Below are 19303 nucleotides of genomic sequence, written 5' to 3' on the forward strand. Positions count from 1 at the left end.
ACCGTACGTACATTTCTTTGCATTAATTAAAACAAGTGCATATATTTAAGAATACTATTTTGTTGAGACTTGTGTGTGGGTGATCCAATCAAAGTCCTTTTTTAGGGACATGTTAATTAGAAAAAGATCTGAAGTCCTTAACTCGTTCTTGTAGAATGATAGTATTAATTTTTTTTTGCATTAATTAAAATACATACGTATATTTAAGAATTCTACATTGTGGAGACTTAGTGGGTGCTCGCGTGACCCAAGGATTAATGGACATCTTTATTTCAGGGACATGCTAATTGCATTTTCATTCAGATTAAAAAAAGACCTGAAGTCAAGAAATTATAATACGGAGGAATCTCAGTTATAGGTGTGTGTTGTACTGCAGCTATCGTTATAAATACTCCCATCGCTTTCCACCGAGGAGGGCGTGCAATCGTAACTCATCTTCTTGGAAAGGAGTGCTTCCATATCGGTGTCTGCAAATGGTGAGAAGCTCGATTCGCCTTCGTGCTTGAGTTCTTTCGACTGCATATATTATACACAGCAGCAATATCATACGATAATGTCAATTATATTTGGTGGTGCTGACGCATTCATGCACGCAAGCAGGGTAAAGTTGTCAAGGAGGGGCCGTGGGGTGCGAACGCAGGGAATGCGTTCGATACAGGTCGTGTTGACCGCTTTACCAAGGTCAAGATTTACCAAGGAGATGTAATATACGGTTTGGAAATAACCTTCGTCGTGGATGGTAAAACCCAACCCCCCATGCTTATTGGAAGCAAAAAGCGCGCATCCCAAGAGGTATACATATTTTATTAACATCTATGAACTCGCATGTACATGTACATATTTTCTTGTGTTTCAATGCATGTTAGAACAAAAGCACATCACTCTTATAGGAAAACCATCTTATATCTAAATGCTATTTTCTGAGAACAGATAAAGCATTAGAAGAGTTCCAAATTCTTATTCTTTTTCCTCCGGTTCTCATTTCTAACTGAGCCAATGATCGCTTGTAGATTACCCTCGACGAGGACGAACACTTCATTTCCATCTCGGGATACTTCAAACCAATGTTGGGAAACGACATTTTCATAACACAACTTACTCTTACCACCGATGAAAACAGAAACGTAAGTGCTGGCAAAGAGACGGGCAATCCTTTCTCCCTTGCTTTAGAGGAGGGAGGTCGCATTGTGGGCTTCTGTGGACTTGTTGGTCAACCGACTGTCGCCGTGGGAGCCATTGCAGTGCACTGCTCCTTGGCTGATTCCTAGATATGGATGCACTTGTCCGTAAAGGGCTGCTGCTGCTACACATATGCTATACTAAATAAGGAGCAGCAGTTGTCGTCATCATCGTTATCCTTATTGTTGTTGTCCCCATCGTCATCCTTATTGTTGTTGCTGTCATCATTATCGTCGTTGATGTTCTTGTCCTCAAAGTATTCTTAAATAAATTATAAACCACTCGTGGGTCTCCTATGATATGTTTGGACTAAAATCATCAAGTGTATTGCTATCTGATTCATCAAGCGAAATGGGAACAAGAAAGAGCAATAAAAAGAAGAAAGAACGTGAAGGAACATATAAAACTATGTACTCAAATTGTATATAAACCGTTAAGTAAGATCTTGGTCGTCCAAATTGGGAGCTGATTTGGAATCAACCGAGCTCCCTTTTTAAAGTCAATACCAAGTCAAACTTTACGGACACCAAGTGAATCCACACCTTTTTTGGCCAATTGGGCATGTTGTGGCTCTCTTTGAGCTGATCCGGCCTTGCGCGTTGTCGTAGTGCTCCATGAGCCGATTTGGCCTCGTGTGGGTTGTAGCACTCACATTGTCGATTCCACCTAGCACCTTGTTGTAACGCTCTTTGGGCCTATTCGGTCTTGTGCATTGTTGTAGCGCTCCATGGTCTGGTTCGGCCTTGCATGGGTTGTATGGTCAATTTGGCCTTGCATAGTTGCTTAGAATTTTTATGTGCAGATGCACGTACAAAGTATCATGTCGACATCGTCGATGTGCGCGCGACAACAATTATGATCCGAATAAATCCCTAACTGATTTGATGATGACAAATAGCAATCGATCACCTAGATTGTGCCATGTTGCCCACCTTCTCGAGCTTTCAATGAACTAAATGGGTGCTCGGGGTAGTGGTTGGGTCGCCTTTGACCACTATAAATAGTGGGTCAAGCATTCATCGCTCCGCACATCAAAAACATCGCTTTGGGACATTCTGACATTCACTTCGACCTCCGGTACAAATTCAATAATTGTTCGAATGTCATCCTCCTTCACATTCTCTACTAGTTCTCGAAGCTCTAACTGATACCACGATGAAAATAATAGAAGATAAAAACAAATATTGAATGAAGCTTTATTGAATAGTTGAAGATGCTTTAATACATTAACATGTTCCCTCTCTTATTTATACAAATTAGGAGGAAGAATTTCCCTAACAGAATAGAGGATTTTCCTCAACAGAATAGAGAAATTTCCTCGAAAATCTTATCTTCTATCATGCCCCCGCAAGATGGTGCTCCTAACAAGGATATCAATCTTGGATCGATGCAAAGAATTGTTTACAAGCGAGAGGCTTCATGAGTAAGATAAGTGTAGATCGCTGCTGCTGCTACTGCGATTGCTGTTGCTATGATGGCACGGGCGTTCCCTTCATTCTCCTTAAGTTCGTCGAATGTTGGCAGATCACTACCGCGGTGCGGAAGATGAGGATTGACCACGAAGCCTCTTAGGAATGCAACGGTGTTGATCGCTGGCCGAAGGTTGAAGCTTCACTTTTCTCAACGACGTTGGTCGCTGGCCGAAGGTAAGAGCGAAGCTTCGCTTTTCTCAACGACGTTGGTCTTGGTTGCGATTACGACGGCTGCGATGATAGAGAAGAAATCTACAGCAATGTTGCAGTAATGCTACTACAGCAAAGGAGGAAACTGCAACAGAGGAGGAAGCTGTAGCATAAGAGGAAGTTGTTGTAGCAGAAGAGGAAGCTGTAGCAGAAGAGGAAGGAAAATAGCTACAACGAGGAAGAAAGGTGGGGCAGTGCTGATGAGCGCAACACTAGAGATGCCGTAGTGGAAGGGAACGAACGTTGGCGTAGAATGGCAATGGAGAAGATTGGCAGCGAGAAGAGAGCTTGCTCTAGGCCTTGCTCTAGGCAAGCGGCTCTGATATCATGATGAAAATAACAGAAGATAAGAACTCTGATACCATGATGAAAATAATAGAAGATAAGAACAAATATTGAATGAAGCTTTATTGAATAGTTGAAGATGCTTCAATTTCCTCATATAGTTAGGAAAATCTTATCTTCTATCACTAACGACTCACTAATTCTATCACCGCCCACAATGTCAGTAGCGAAAAAGTCTTTCACGATAAGAGTTGGGTTGGCCATGTATGAGGAGGATATACACTTAAGAGAGCGAATCCATCAAGTGATAGAGCTTTGCCACCTATGGCGAACTCCTTCAATTTTGACTTGATCATGTCTACCTCCTGCTTGGTTTATATTTGGGAGGACTATCATATTCCGGTCGAGTTTGAGCTTATGGTTGCCCATCGAGGTGATCGACCTTATGAGTCACATTATTTCTTTTGCACTTCCACTAACGGACTGCAGGTGTGATTGAGTATTTCCCATCATCTTTTTTATTCAAGGCCTTCTGCTATAAAAAGTTCTCGTTTGTCTAGATGGTGTTAAACTCTTGATGCTATCTTTTGGCATTAGTCGGGGAATGTCAAAGGATTTGCATCGCCCTAAAGTTGACTCTATTTGCTTGCGTGCTATAGTATATCCTTTAGAGGCTTAGCCAACTTTCTCTCCGCCCACCGTGGCTGCAAAGTCCTCAAATAAGTGTTGTAAGAAAAGTTTTTTTTTTTATTTCTTTGAGGAGTGGGTGGTCGATCAACTTGGGTTGGTCTACTAGGAAGTTTTCCAACATCACTTCGAGGTTGCATAGGTTCGAGAAAGAGCATTTCTACAAAATAACTCTCACCATGTCCGAGTCCGTGGCCATCCTCCAGATTAGTAAGCAGTGGCTATTTTCTGAGAGTGGAAGCAATGTTCATGTCTTTTGAACTTTTTTCTATCTAAGAAGAAGTACATTCGACATGTATTGTCAAAGATAAACATATAGAATGCCAAATAAGTCATCAACTCCACTCTTCACAATCGAGTCACCCAAATTATATGATCGTAGCTCTACTACTGATCTCATATAATACCGATAAGTTCTTGGTTCCTTGCAGTATTTATCTTAATCATGTCCAGACAATTCATTTGTGGTTAATAAATTATCACAATTTATACATCAACTCTCCATTGTGCATTGGTTTACACTAAAATATATTCTGCAATATCTTAAATGGACTCTCAATCATATACTTCTTTTTCGTAAACACTTATCACTTTGTATCCATTCATTTATTGATGTTTATTGGGTAAGCAACACTAATGATAGAATACCTATGTCGGCCTACATTATTTTCCTTTAAACAAAACCCAATTGGGTTACCAATCTGCTACACAAACTTAGCATCACCTCCCAATCTACTCATATAATATGCTATGATAATGTTAGTGCCAACTACTTATGTGCTAATTTGATATTTCACTCATATATGAAACATATTATGATCGACTTCAACTTTATTAGAGATTAAGTTGTTAGATATTAACTATGTGTTTGTCATGTCCATACTCTAGCATACTCTCTCACAAAACCTCTCGCCCATAGAATATGCTAGTTCCATCAGTCCAACAGTGACACCTATTTCAGCAAACACACGATAGGTAATGTAAATTATGAACATAAACTTCAAAAGCTCCATATGGTCACATGACAAAGGGTTCAATGTAGTTTGTCATGACCAAATGTCCCTACAAGTGTCCGCATGACACCACTATGGAATAAGATTGCAAACTAGTCATAGACAATATCCCAAAAGCCCATCTAGCCAAGTGTCACCACGGTAGCTCATAGGTGATATATTGGCTAATACTCTGTGCCACTTTATTAAGCTAAAAAATTCCTAAAATGGTTATTTGGATATTGTATTTTTAGGCAATTTTATCTCTTTGCAATGACTGCACACAACCTATGTTTGTAAGCTCAAAACGACCATAAAGGCTAACTAAACTATGCTACTAAACTAACTATAAATCCTTTACATATTGTCTAAAGTAGGAACCAAACTAAAAGATATAAACATACATGAGATTTATATCAAACAAACTAGTGGTGTGACTCTCATTGTCCTATGAGCATCGAGACGCTGAAGTTTGGTGGGAGCATTGCCACCCATCTCATAGTCCTAAACCTCTTCCGACCCCAAGGTTGGACAAAAGAACCATGCCCACTATGAGCCAACGTTAGCAAGGAGATGAGTTGCTGCTAGTAAAAGCGGATGGGTCACCCCCTCTCTCTACAAGGAGGGAGTCCTTGTGAATGATTGACTCTTCCTGCCCTGGAGGAGTTAGTATGAAGAACGTTGCTCGCAATAGCAACAACAAGAACAATAACAAGAGCAACAACAATCACAATCACAATTCCCCTCAGAGGGATCGACAAGCCCCTCAACACCCCATGTCATCCTAGAACACTCAATCACAACCTCCACTCAACACCCCATGTCATCCTAGAACACTCAATCACAACCTCCATCCCTATCGAAGGGAATGTTATTTTGTGAAGACTTGTGAGTAGGCATGTGAATCAATTGATTTTTTTTAGAGAAATTTTAATTGACATTTTATTTAGATTAAAAAATAAACCTAAAATCTTTCTTGTGGAAAGATAGTATGAAGGATGGCCATACATTTTCTTGCATCAATTACAATACATACATATATTTAAAAAATATTATTTGGTGCAGAGTTGTGAGTGGATATTTTTTTAGGGACATGATAATAAACATTAGAGGAAGACCTTAGGTCCAAGTTGAATGATAGAATGGCCGATGACAATATATTTTCTTACATTCATATATTTAAAAAGGCCATGTCGTGGTGATTTGTGAGTGGGTATACAAATCAAAAGATTTTTTTTAAGGACATGTTAATTGATATTTTTATTCAGATTAAAAAAAGACCGAAAGTCCTACTTGTATAATGATAATATGGAGGATGACCATAAGTTTTCTTGCATTAATTAAAACAAGTGCATATATTTAAGAATACTATTTTGTGGAGACTTGTGTGTGGGTGATCCAATCAAAGTCCTTTTTTAGGGACATGTTAATTAGAAAAAGATCTGAAGTCCTTAACTCGTACTTGTGGAATGATAGAATTACATTTTTTTGCATTAATTAGAAAACATACGTATATTTAAGAATTCTACATTGTGGAGACTTAGTGGGTGCTCGCGTGACCCAAGGATTAATGGACATCTTTATTTCAGGGACATGCTAATTGCATTTTCATTCAGATTAAAAAAAGACCTGAAGTCAAGAAATTATAATACGGAGGAATCTCAGTTATAGGTGTGTGTTGTACTGCAGCTATCGTTATAAATACTCCCATCGCTTTCCACCGAGGAGGGCGTGCAATCGTAACTCATCTTCTTGGAAAGGAGTGCTTCCATATCGGTGTCTGCAAATGGTGAGAAGCTCGATTCGCCTTCGTGCTTGAGTTCTTTCGACTGCATATATTATACACAGCAGCAATATCATACGATAATGTCAATTATATTTGGTGGTGCTGACGCATTCATGCACGCAAGCAGGGTAAAGTTGTCAAGGAGGGGCCGTGGGGTGCGAACGCAGGGAATGCGTTCGATACAGGTCGTGTTGACCGCTTTACCAAGGTCAAGATTTACCAAGGAGATGTAATATACGGTTTGGAAATAACCTTCGTCGTGGATGGTAAAACCCAACCCCCCATGCTTATTGGAAGCAAAAAGCGCGCATCCCAAGAGGTATACATATTTTATTAACATCTATGAACTCGCATGTACATGTACATATTTTCTTGTGTTTCAATGCATGTTAGAACAAAAGCACATCACTCTTATAGGAAAACCATCTTATATCTAAATGCTATTTTCTGAGAACAGATAAAGCATTAGAAGAGTTCCAAATTCTTATTCTTTTTCCTCCGGTTCTCATTTCTAACTGAGCCAATGATCGCTTGTAGATTACCCTCGACGAGGACGAACACTTCATTTCCATCTCGGGATACTTCAAACCAATGTTGGGAAACGACATTTTCATAACACAACTTACTCTTACCACCGATGAAAACAGAAACGTAAGTGCTGGCAAAGAGACGGGCAATCCTTTCTCCCTTGCTTTAGAGGAGGGAGGTCGCATTGTGGGCTTCTGTGGACTTGTTGGTCAACCGACTGTCGCCGTGGGAGCCATTGCAGTGCACTGCTCCTTGGCTGATTCCTAGATATGGATGCACTTGTCCGTAAAGGGCTGCTGCTGCTACACATATGCTATACTAAATAAGGAGCAGCAGTTGTCGTCATCATCGTTATCCTTATTGTTGTTGTCCCCATCGTCATCCTTATTGTTGTTGCTGTCATCATTATCGTCGTTGATGTTCTTGTCCTCAAAGTATTCTTAAATAAATTATAAACCACTCGTGGGTCTCCTATGATATGTTTGGACTAAAATCATCAAGTGTATTGCTATCTGATTCATCAAGCGAAATGGGAACAAGAAAGAGCAATAAAAAGAAGAAAGAACGTGAAGGAACATATAAAACTATGTACTAAAATTGTATATAAACCGTTAAGTAAGATCTTGGTCGTCCAAATTGGGAGCTGATTTGGAATCAACCGAGCTCCCTTTTTAAAGTCAATACCAAGTCAAACTTTACGGACACCAAGTGAATCCACACCTTTTTGGCCAATTGGGCAGGTTGTGGCTCTCTTTGAGCTGATCCGGCCTTGCGCGTTGTTGTAGTGCTCCATGAGCCGATTTGGCCTCGTGTGGGTTGTAGCACTCACATTGTCGATTCCACGTAGCACCTTGTTGTAACGCTCTTTGGGCCTATTCGGTCTTGTGCATTGTTGTAGCGCTCCATGGTCCGGTTCGGCCTTGCATGGGTTGTATGGTCAATTTGGCCTCGCATAGTTGTTTAGAATTTTTATGTGCAGATTCGCGTACAAAGTATCATGTCGACATCGTCGATGTGCGCGCGACATCGGTTGTTTCGTGAAATCAGGAAGGATCTACCTCCTGACTTCCCATTGTAATTGCTTGAAATCAAGCAAGCATGACAAGATCTAGGCCTCCACATGTCTGTTGTATGGATTGTGGGGGATTCGAAAAGATTACAATTATGATCCGAATAAATCCCTAACTGATTTGATGATGACACAGCAATCGATCACCTAGATTGTGCCATGTTGCCCACCTTCTCGAGCTGTCAATGAACTAAACGGGTGCTCAGGGTCGTGGTTCGCTTTGGGGCATTATGACATTGACTTTGACCTCCAGTTCAAATTCAATAATTATTCAAAAGTCATCCTCCTCAACATTCTCTACCAGTTCTCGTTTGATTCCATCACCACCCACGATGTCGTTAGTAGAAAACTCTTTCACGATAGGAGTGGTGTTGGCCATGCGTGAGGAGGCCATACACTCGAAAGCGAATCCATCGAGTGATAGAGCTTCGCCACCTATGGCGAACTCTTTCAATTTTGACTTGATCATGTCTACCTCCTGCTTGGATTACATTTGAGAGGACTTTCACATTCCGGTTGAGTTTGAGCTTATGTTTGCTCATCAAGGTGATCGACGTTATGAGTCACATCATTTCTTTTGCACATGCACTAACGTACTGGAGGTGGGATCGAGTATTTCCCATCATCGTTTTTTATTCAAGGCCTTCTGCTATAGAAAGTTCTCGTTTCCCTAGATGGTATCAAACTCTTGATGCTATCTTTTGACATTAGTCGGGGAATGCGAAAGGCTTCGCATCACCCTGAAGTTGACTCTATTGCTTGCATGCTATAGTATATGATTTAGAGGTTTAGCTAACTTTCTCTCCACCCACCGTGGCTATAAAGTCAAGGGGGCTTTGACCTCAAATACAGGTTGTAAGAAAAGTTTTTCTTGATTTCTTTAAGGAGCGGGTGGTCGATCAACTTGGGTTAGTCTATTACGAAGTAGTATTCCAACATCACTTCGAGGTTGCATAGGTTCAAGAAAGAGCATTTCATCCTCTTTTTATAGTATTGTGATTTTGAGTTTTAAGTGCCTGATCATCACCTGATGATCCATTGCTCCTTATTTGGGAATCGATTTTTGTTTTATTTTTTCGCTAGGCATGTGATACTCCCTCATATTTCCCAACACAACCATCCATGAAAAGATCCATATAAGTACATCTCAAACCCTTCAAGTGCATCGCTCATAGCATCAAATAGTAATTCTCCTCTAGATCTATACTCACTTATTTCTCTAGTTCAACAACACTTGATCACCTTTGCAATTGCCCTATCTACCTCTCGATTGATTAATTATGTAATGCCGGATGAAACAACACCCTTGGCACCATAAATGATGTCTTTTGTCTTCTTCTAGACTAAATGACGTTGAAGTACATCAGCATGATCAGGTATGTGTCACTAACTCTTCATCAATTCATATACCTTCAACACAACCTAATAATACCATCTAGCTTAGACATCACATGACAACATGCTCTAAAAAAAAATATTCAAACCATATCAAATTCATGATTTTCATGCTACCACTAGCTCTTCACCTGAGCCTACTGAATCCACAATCATCACCCAAATTCAAAAATTTTTACCCTATCAAAATGCCATGTGTGAGTAATATGATGCTCTAATATTCCATAAACCACATAGAACCTTGTACAATCTCACCTCACACAAAATATCATTAAGTGTAAGTGGATTTTCAAATTAAGCGAAACCTAAATAGATATATTGCTAGATACAAAGAACGTCTAGTAACCAAAGGGTTTCACCGATGACCATGTATTGATTTCATAGAGACATTCAATCAAATTATTAAATCAATGATAATTTGACTCATCCTGAGTTTGTTTATTACTCAAGGTTGACATGTATAATAGCTAGATGTTAACAATACTTTTTTTCATTGGACCTTAATTGAAGATGTCTTTATATATCAACCCCTTGACTTCATCCATTCTCAATATCTAGATCATATTTATAAACTATGAAAAGTTATTTATAGACTTTACCAATCTCCAAGAGCCTAGTATATTGAAAATGGCTTAATTTTAACATCTACTGGCTTCATCAGCTCTAAGTATGACACCTTGTTATTCCTATGACAACAAAAGAGATGTATTATATATCTACTTGTTTATTTGAATGATATTAATATCACAAACAAAAATTCTATGGAGATCGAGTAATTCTTTAAGTAATTGATAGATCAATTGTCCATCAAAGACTTAGAAACCTTAAAATACTTTCTGAGAGTGAAAGCAACATTCATATCTTTTAAATTTTTTTTATCCTAAAAGAAGTATATTCGATATATATTATCAAAGATAAATACGTAGAATGCCAAATAAGTCACCAACTTCACTCTCCATAATTGAGTCACCCAAATTATATGATGGTGGCTCTTCTACGGATCCAATACAATACCAATGAGTACCTGGTTCCATGTAGTATTTAATTCAAACATATCCAGATATTTTATTTGTATTTAATAAATTATCACAATTCATACATCGGCCCTCCATTGCGCATTGGTTTGCACTAAAATATATTCTATGATATCTTAAATGTACTCTCAATCATAAACTTCTTATTCGTAATCATTCATCACTTTATCTCCATGCCTTTGCTAATGTTGGTTTGGTAAGCAACACTAATGATAGTATATCTATGTTGGCTTTCCTTGAAATAAACTCAATTAGGTTACCAATCTACCATAAGAACTTAGCATTATCTCCTAATCCACTCATACAATATACTATGATAATATTAGTTCCACCTACTTATGTGCTAATTTGATGTTTTACTCATATATGAAACATATTATGATCGACTTCAACTTTATTAGAGATCAAGTTGTTAGCACTAACTACGTGTTTATCGTGTCCATACTTCTAACCAACTAGCAAACTTCCTCAGAAAACCTCTCTCCTATAGAATATGATAATTACATCGGTCCAACTATGATGCCAATTTCAACAAATACATAATAAGCAATATGAATTATGAATATATACTTCAAAAGTTCTACATGGTCGCACAACAAAGGGTCAAAGATAGTCCGTCGTGACCAAATATCCTTGCAAGTGCCCATATAACACCAATATGGAACAGTTTTTTCTCTTCATAATGATTGCACACAACCTATGTTTATAAGCTCAAAATGACCTTAAAAGCTAACTAAACTATGCTGCAAAACCTACTGTAAGCTCTCTACATGTTGTATAAAGCATGAACAAAACTAAAAGATAGAAACATACATGAGCATTACATCAAACTAACTAGTGGAGTGACTCCCATCTTCCGGTGAGTGTCGGGAAGCTGAAGTTGGGTGGGAGCATTGCCACCCCATCTTGGAGTCCTAAACCTCTTCCGACCCCAAGGTTGGACAAAAGCACCGTGCCCCCTGCTAGCCAATGTCAGTAAGAAGATGAGTTATTGCTAGCCGAAGAAGATGGGTCTCCTCACCTCTCGGCAATGAGTCCTTGTGAATGATTAACTCTTCCTGCCCCGAGGGGAGTTAGCATAAAAAATGATGCTCGCAATAGCAACAACAAGAACAATAATAAAAGTAACAACAGTAATGATCACAATTCCCGTCGGAGAGATCGACAAGCCCCTCAACACCCCATGTCATCCTAGCACCCTCAATCACAACTGCCATCTCCACCGAAGAGAACGTTATTTTGTGTAGACTTATGAGCAGACATGCAATTCATCAATTTTTTTTTTTTGAGACATGTTAATTGGTATTTTATTCGGATTATAAAATAAACCTTAAAACCTACTTGTGGAATGATAGTATGGAGGATGGCCATACATTTTCTTGTATCAATTAAAATACATACATATATTTAAGAATGTTATTTGGTGTAGAGTTGTGAGTGGATATTTTTTTAGGGACAAGATAATTAACATTTTATTATGATTAGAAAAAGACCTTAGGTCCTAGTATTTATGGAATGATAGAATGGAAGACGACAATACATTTTCTAACATTCAAATATTTAAGAAGCCCATGTTATGTTGTGGAGATTTGTGTGAGCGTAGGCAAATCAAAAGTTCTTTCTAAGAACATGTTAATTGACATTTTATTCAGATTAAAAAATGACCGTACGTCATACTTGTATAATGATAGTAGGATGACCGTACATTTCATTGCATTAATTAAAACAAGTGTATATATTTAAGAATGTTATTTTGTTGAGACTTGTGTGTGGGTGATCCAATCAAAGTCTTTTTTTAGGGACATGTTAATTAGAAAAAGATCTGAAGTCCTTAACTCGTTCTTGTGGAATGATAATATTACATTTTTTTGCATTAATTAAAATACATACGTATATTTAAGAATTCTACATTGTGGAGACTTAGTGGGTGCTCGCGTGACCCAAGGATTAATGGACATCTTTATTTTAGGGACATGCTAATTGCTATTTCATGCAGATTAAGAAAAGACCTGAAGTCAAGAAATTATAATACGGAGGAATCTCAGCTATAGGTATGTGTTGTACTGCAGCTATCGTTATAAATACTCCCATCGCTTTCCACCGAGGAGGGCGTGCAATCGTAACTCATCTTCTTGGAAAGGAGTGCTTCCATATCGGTGTCTGCAAATGGTGAGAAGCTCGATTCGCCTTCATGCTTGAGTTCTTTCGACTGCATATATTATACACAGCAGCAATATCATACGATAATGTCAATTATATTTGGTGGTGCTGACGCATTCATGCACGCAAGCAGGGTAAAGTTGTCAAGGAGGGGCCGTGGGGTGCGAACGCAGGGAATGCGTTCGATACAGGTCGTGTTGACCGCTTTACCAAGGTCAAGATTTACCAAGGAGATGTAATATACGGTTTGGAAATAACCTTCGTCGTGGATGGTAAAACCCAACCTCCCATGCTTATTGGAAGCAAAAAGCGTGCATCCCAAGAGGTATACATTTTTTATTAACATCTATGAACTCGCATGTACATGTACATATTTTCTTGTGTTTCAATGCATGTTAGAACAAAAGCACATCACTCTTATAGGAAAACCATCTTATATCTAAATGCTATTTTCTGAGAACAGATAAAGCATTAGAAGAGTTCCAAATTCTTATTCTTTTTCCTCCGGTTCTCATTTCTAACTGAGCCAATGATCGCTTGTAGATTACCCTCGACGAGGACGAACACTTCATTTCCATCTCGGGATACTTCAAACCAATGTTGGGAAACGACATTTTCATAACACAACTTACTCTTACCACCGATGAAAACAGAAACGTAAGTGCTGGCAAAGAGACGGGCAATCCTTTCTCCCTTGCTTTAGAGGAGGGAGGTCGCATTGTGGGCTTCTGTGGATTTGTTGGTCAACCGACTGTCGCCGTGGGAGCCATTGCAGTGTACTGCTCCTTGGCTGATTCCTAGATATGGATGCACTAGTCCGTAAAGGGCTGCTGCTGCTACACATATGCTATACTAAATAAGGAGCAGTAGTTGTCGTCATCATCGTTATCCTTATTGTTGTTGTCCCCATCGTCATCCTGATTGTTGTTGCTGTCATCATTATCGTCGTTGATGTTCTTGTCCTCAAAGTATTCTTAAATAAATTATAAACCACTTATGGGTCTGCTATGATATGTTTGGACTAAAATCATCAAGAGTATTGCTATCTGATTCATCAAGTGAAATGGGAACAAGAAAGAGCAATAAAAAGAAGAAAGAAAGTGCAGGTAACTAGAAGGAACATATAAAACTATGTACTCAAATTGTATATAAACCGTTAAGTAAGATCTTGTTTGTCCAAATTGGGTGCTGATTTGGCCTACCGAGGTCTCTTCTTCAAAGAAGAAAGAATCTACCAATATCTCTTCTTCAAGTTAGTCCCAAGTTAAACTTTACCGACACCGAGTGGTTCCAAAACTTTTTGATCGATTTGGCGGTGTTGTTGCTCTCTATGGGTTGATTAATCCTTGTGCGTTGTTGTAGCGCTCCTTCCGCGTTCGGTCTTGTGTGTTTTTTAGTGCTCTATACGTCAATTCGGCCTAGTGCCGTGTTGTAACGCCCTCCATCCTTTTTTGGTTTAGGCCTTCCACTACTGAAAGTTTTCACTCGCTCAGATGGTGTTGAACTCCTGATGATATCTTGCAATGTTCGTTGAAGAATGCGAAAGGCTTAGCATCATCATGATGTTAACCTTATTACACACGTGCTATAGCATGTGCTTTAGAGGTTTAGCCTACTTTCTCTCCACCCACCTTGGCTGTAAAGTCAGAGACACCGACCTCAAATAAGCGTTGGAAGAAAATGGTTTTCTTTATTTCTTCAAAGAACAGGTAATCGATCAACTTAGGTTGGTCTACAAGGAAGATTTCCAACATAGATTCGAGGTTGCATTGTTCAAAAAAGGAAAAATTCTATCGAATTGTTCTTGCTCTATTCAAGTCAACCACCATCCTTCACATTAGCAAGCAATGACTCATTAAGGTGGGTCTCAGCCCTGTGCCTTTGGGTAAGGTGTCAGAATCCTTCCTCTCTTGTTCTTAAGCTACCGAGGTTAACATGAATCTCCAAGACACGATGCCGCCAGCAGTGGATGAGGCTCCTCTCGTCTCAACTAGCAGGCCCCTTGGAACCCCTTGTCGTCCCACCACCACCCTCGGTGACAATCGCAATCCCCATACAAGGGGATGCTATTTTGTGGATACTTGTGAGTTGACTCGTGAGTCAAGGTTTTTTTTGTGGGGGGGGGGGAGGACACATTAATTGCCATTATGTTCGGATCAAAAAAACCTTAAGTCCCACTTGTGGAATGATAGTATGAAGGGTGGCCATACATTTTCTTGCATTAATTAAAATTCATAAGTATATTCAATGTCTTTTTTTAGGGACATGATAATTATTATTTTATTACTTAAAAAAAAGACCTTCGGTTCTACTAGTGGGATGAAAGTATGGAGGATGATCATACATTTTCTTAAATTAATTAAAATGCATACATATATTTAAGAATGCTAGTTTGTGGAGACCTGTGAGTGGGTACACGAACCAAAAAATTTATTTTCGGGACATATTAATCGATATTTTATTCAGAGCAAAAAGGACCTTAAGTCCTACTTGTGTAATAACAGTATGGAGGATGCCCATATTGTTTCTTGTATTAATTAAAATTAATACATATATTTATGAATGCTATTTTGTGAAGACTTGTCTGTGGTTATGCGAATCAGTCTTTTTATTTAGGGACAAGTAAGTTAACATTTTATTCGTATTAAAAAATGACCTTAAGTCCTACTTGTGGAATCATAGTATAGAGGATGGCCATACTAAAATACATGCATATATTTAATAATGTTACTTTGTGGAGAAGTTAGTGGGTGCGCGCGTGACCGATTGATATTGGGCATTTTTTTTTTTAGGGACATGCTAATTTATATTATATTCACATTAAGAAAAGACCTACGTTCTACTTATAAAGTTATAATACGGACGATGTTCATCATCAATCCCAGGAATAGATAGGTGTGTGTTGTATCGCAGCGATCGAGGTGTACTCGACAAGCCAACTTGTCTGTGAGTCTCCAAGCTATCATTATAAATACTCCCATTCCTTCCTCACGGGAGGTGGGCGTGCAATCCTAACATCTCTTCGTGCTTCCATGTCGGTGTCTGCAAATGGTGAGAAGACCCATTCGAAAGAACTAAACATGAAAGCGAATTGAGCTTCTCACCATTTGCAGACACCGATATGGAAGCAGCAAGATATATATTCTTCTTTACTAAGGTCAAGATTTACCCAGGAGATGCAATCTACGGGTTGGAAATAAGCTTCGTGGTAAAACCCAACCCGCCCCTGATTATTAGAGACAAAAAGCGCACATCCATAGAGGTATATATTTTATTGACATATTTGAACTCCGATATACATGTACAAATTTTCTTGAGTTTCTATGCCTGTTAGAATAAACACACATCAACTCTTCTAGGAAAACCATCTTATCACTAATTAATATTTTCTGATCAAGAACAGATAAAGCATTGGAAGAATTTCGAATTCTTATTCTTTTTCCTCTGGGTTTCATTTCTAACTGAGACAATGATCGTCTGTAGATTACCCTTATATTTTTTTTGAAGTAGCTGAACTTAATTAACTATATCAGAAGATTAACACTCCTAGCATTGGAATGTATCAAAAAGTGCAGACCAGAGGGTCAATCCCTTCTTCAAAAAAATAATGACAGACTCTCTAACATACCTGATCAATCAATTGACAATCTCATTTTCCCAAACAGTTCAACAAGACATTTCTAATGGACCTCAAAAGATTATATACGTCAAAACAGTTCAACAGTGCTAAAATATGAAGAACAACATTTCTAATGGACACGAGACAGAATAGTTGTGCAACAAGACATTGATGAGTATTTGTGAATCTGATTCCATATGTACTTGTTGGAATCCCCCCGAGAGAACACCAAAACTGTTATGGCTTCACAGTACAACACCTCCCCTTCTCCAAAATCTGTATTCGATAAAAATTGGATTAACCATCCTCATTTCATAAAATAAAACCAGCACCCCCACTATGGTCTCCTCCACTGAACTATCACGATTTGGTTGAACTCCTAAAGAGGATGGGACCATCAATTCTTCTACATATTGCTATCAGATAATTTAACCCTGACATAAGCCAAGACTGATCCCACAATAATGTGAAAAAATTGTTTGAAATAGACAGCTTAGAGTTATTATACAGTACCTAATTATGCGCCCTTCAGATCCACCATAACCCAGGAGCAATAACGACGACCACCCGTAAGCCCAGTTCACCCCCCCAATTGTAATCCCTCAACAATCCATTCACCTGTACACCATATAGGAGCAGAAAGATCAAGGTACAGTTTTCGATCCAACAGCTACCATAAGGATATAAAAGAATTGGCAAAAGAAAAAACAATGCTCAAGACCAAAAACGACGCCATCATTCCGCTTGGCCAACAAAGCCGCTCAGGTTAAAGAGGAGAAAAGCATAGGAAGATTTCATGGATACAATCCCATTTAAATCAGGTCTCCAAGACCAAAAATCATCGCATGACGTAGGAAAAAGATCTACTTAGCAAATTCTCGATACTAAATCCTCCCCAAAAACCAACCTAGCTTATCAACATACAAAGTTCCATCCCAAATAAAATTTGTAATCACAAGAGAAGATTTAAATACAGAAATATTAATCAAATAGGCAAACATTTTAACGGGGCACATAAAATCCAAGGATCATCCATAAGACGAATAGAAGAACAATTACCAACAAATTTCATAAAGACACCACGAAGATACACATGTAAAAATAATTTCCAACACCAATTAGTATTAGCACGGGAATTAATGTTCCACAGGTCCACCAAACCATGTTTAGCCCTAACCACCATAAACTTAAAGGCTGTCACAATCATTCAAGTATAGGAAAATACACTTACCCTACAAGGTCAAATTCATCAAAGAAAAGTCCTTAATTCCTTAAATCCCCATCTTGCTTAGGAAGAATCACCTTGTCCCAAGCAATCAAATGAAAACCCTTAGACCTATAAGAGTTAGATCGTAGAAAATTCCTCACAGTTTGAGTGACCCAATTCAAAACTGCACTAGGCATCCACGTAACACTCAAAGAATGAAGCAGGATAGAGTTGACTCCTATGGGCAAAATGATGTTGCTGACATGATGGAGCCACATGGTCGACTTGATGAAGTCACATGGCCAAAACACCGATTCCTCATGGCCAGCACCTTAGTTCCACATGGTCGACACGATGGAGCCACGTGGCTGACCCCCCAACGCGACCTCAATGCCACGTGGCTAGACCCTGGGCCTCACGAAAGCCAACATGTTGGCATTGAATGACCTCCACATGGCAAGCGTGTTGACACCCTGCAATTCCACATTTCCTGGATAACTGGTTGCCCCCACCATCCAATCTACACATGTTCGGAAACTACCCAATCCTAGACTTGCTGTGGGTCCGCGGCATTACACCCGAGATCGACGCCACATGTCTACATGAATAGTGTAACATCCAAGAGTAACAGTTTAGAGCAACCACTATAAAGAGGGCTCCACAGATATGTCACGACAAGGTAACAAATAATTTATTTGACTTGTTCGACTTATTCACTAACTTACGCATCAGAGGAGCACTGTCGTGCGAGCCCCAATATAGTTTTGTAGGATTTGGATGACCGATAAAGAACTACTTGGGACTAGCTCGAGAAAGAGACTAGGTTAGATTCGAATCGGCTTCCACGTTGGACAATGTGACCAAACAAGAACAGAGTTAATCAATGTGATGTGACCTGCCGATGACAATAAGGATCTATGCCAGTGTCCTAAGTGATCCATAACAGGTTCAACCAACAATTTATGCTCATATTTAACAATACGCCAAGGAGAAATCAGAGTGCCCAAATGCCTTTATAGGATCTCTTAAAGCAAAAAGGTGAGATATCACCCCTAAAACATTTATCATTTAGAAGAAAGGATAAGATCAACGAAATAAGAATATAAAAATGCAAAGAAATAGGGTCTCCCTACCAAATGCCTCAATTACCCCTAAATAATTGAGAGGGATGCCCATTCAACAAGCAAGCAAAGAACAAGGTAGATATACATGTTTTGATCTAAGAAATAAACTTGTCAGGATACTTGGCAAGCTTCATGGTAAGCCTTCTCTCTATCAATTTTAATCTTCATATATGGATTATGACCCTTTGAATTATAAAGTGACCATGCCACCTCCTAGGCCACTAGAATATTATCATTAATATATCAACCAACTTAAATGCAAATTTCTCTCAAAAAATAAGGTAATCAAGATGTGGTTTAATCCTATTGGTCAACACTTTGGCGAGAATCCGATAGTTAACATTAAAAAGAGAAATTGACCTAAAATCCTTAATTTCATGGGAGTTTTTAGATTTTAGGATAAAAACCAAAAAGGTCTTGACCCAATCATTGGGAAGAATAGTGGTTTAAATAGGTGCTCGGGTGAGGCGAGGTGAGGCTCGAGTGACTCAAGTTTCAACTAGACGATGCGCTCAGTGAAGCGTCGCCTGGGCGCTCGTCTGACCCCAAGTGTCGG

At 39.0% G+C, this 19303-nt stretch overlaps 3 long non-coding RNA genes across 3 annotated transcripts; all 3 read left to right on the forward strand.

The window, feature by feature from the left end:
• The first annotated feature begins 398 nt into the window (after positions 1-398).
• On the forward strand, positions 399-1324 carry LOC135624274 (uncharacterized). The gene is made up of 3 exons (XR_010491631.1): positions 399-476; positions 601-792; positions 1011-1324. It is a non-coding gene; the product is annotated as an uncharacterized LOC135624274 (long non-coding RNA).
• A 5212-nt stretch (positions 1325-6536) lies between these two features.
• LOC135624276 (uncharacterized) lies at positions 6537-7462 on the forward strand. Its single transcript, XR_010491633.1, has 3 exons — positions 6537-6614; positions 6739-6930; positions 7149-7462. It is a non-coding gene; the product is annotated as an uncharacterized LOC135624276 (long non-coding RNA).
• A 5263-nt stretch (positions 7463-12725) lies between these two features.
• LOC135624326 (uncharacterized) lies at positions 12726-13810 on the forward strand. Its single transcript, XR_010491646.1, has 3 exons — positions 12726-12806; positions 12931-13122; positions 13341-13810. It is a non-coding gene; the product is annotated as an uncharacterized LOC135624326 (long non-coding RNA).
• The last annotated feature ends 5493 nt before the right edge of the window (positions 13811-19303 follow it).

This window comes from Musa acuminata, chromosome BXJ2-10, assembly GCF_036884655.1.
Source record: "Musa acuminata AAA Group cultivar baxijiao chromosome BXJ2-10, Cavendish_Baxijiao_AAA, whole genome shotgun sequence".
Lineage (NCBI taxonomy): Eukaryota > Viridiplantae > Streptophyta > Magnoliopsida > Zingiberales > Musaceae > Musa > Musa acuminata.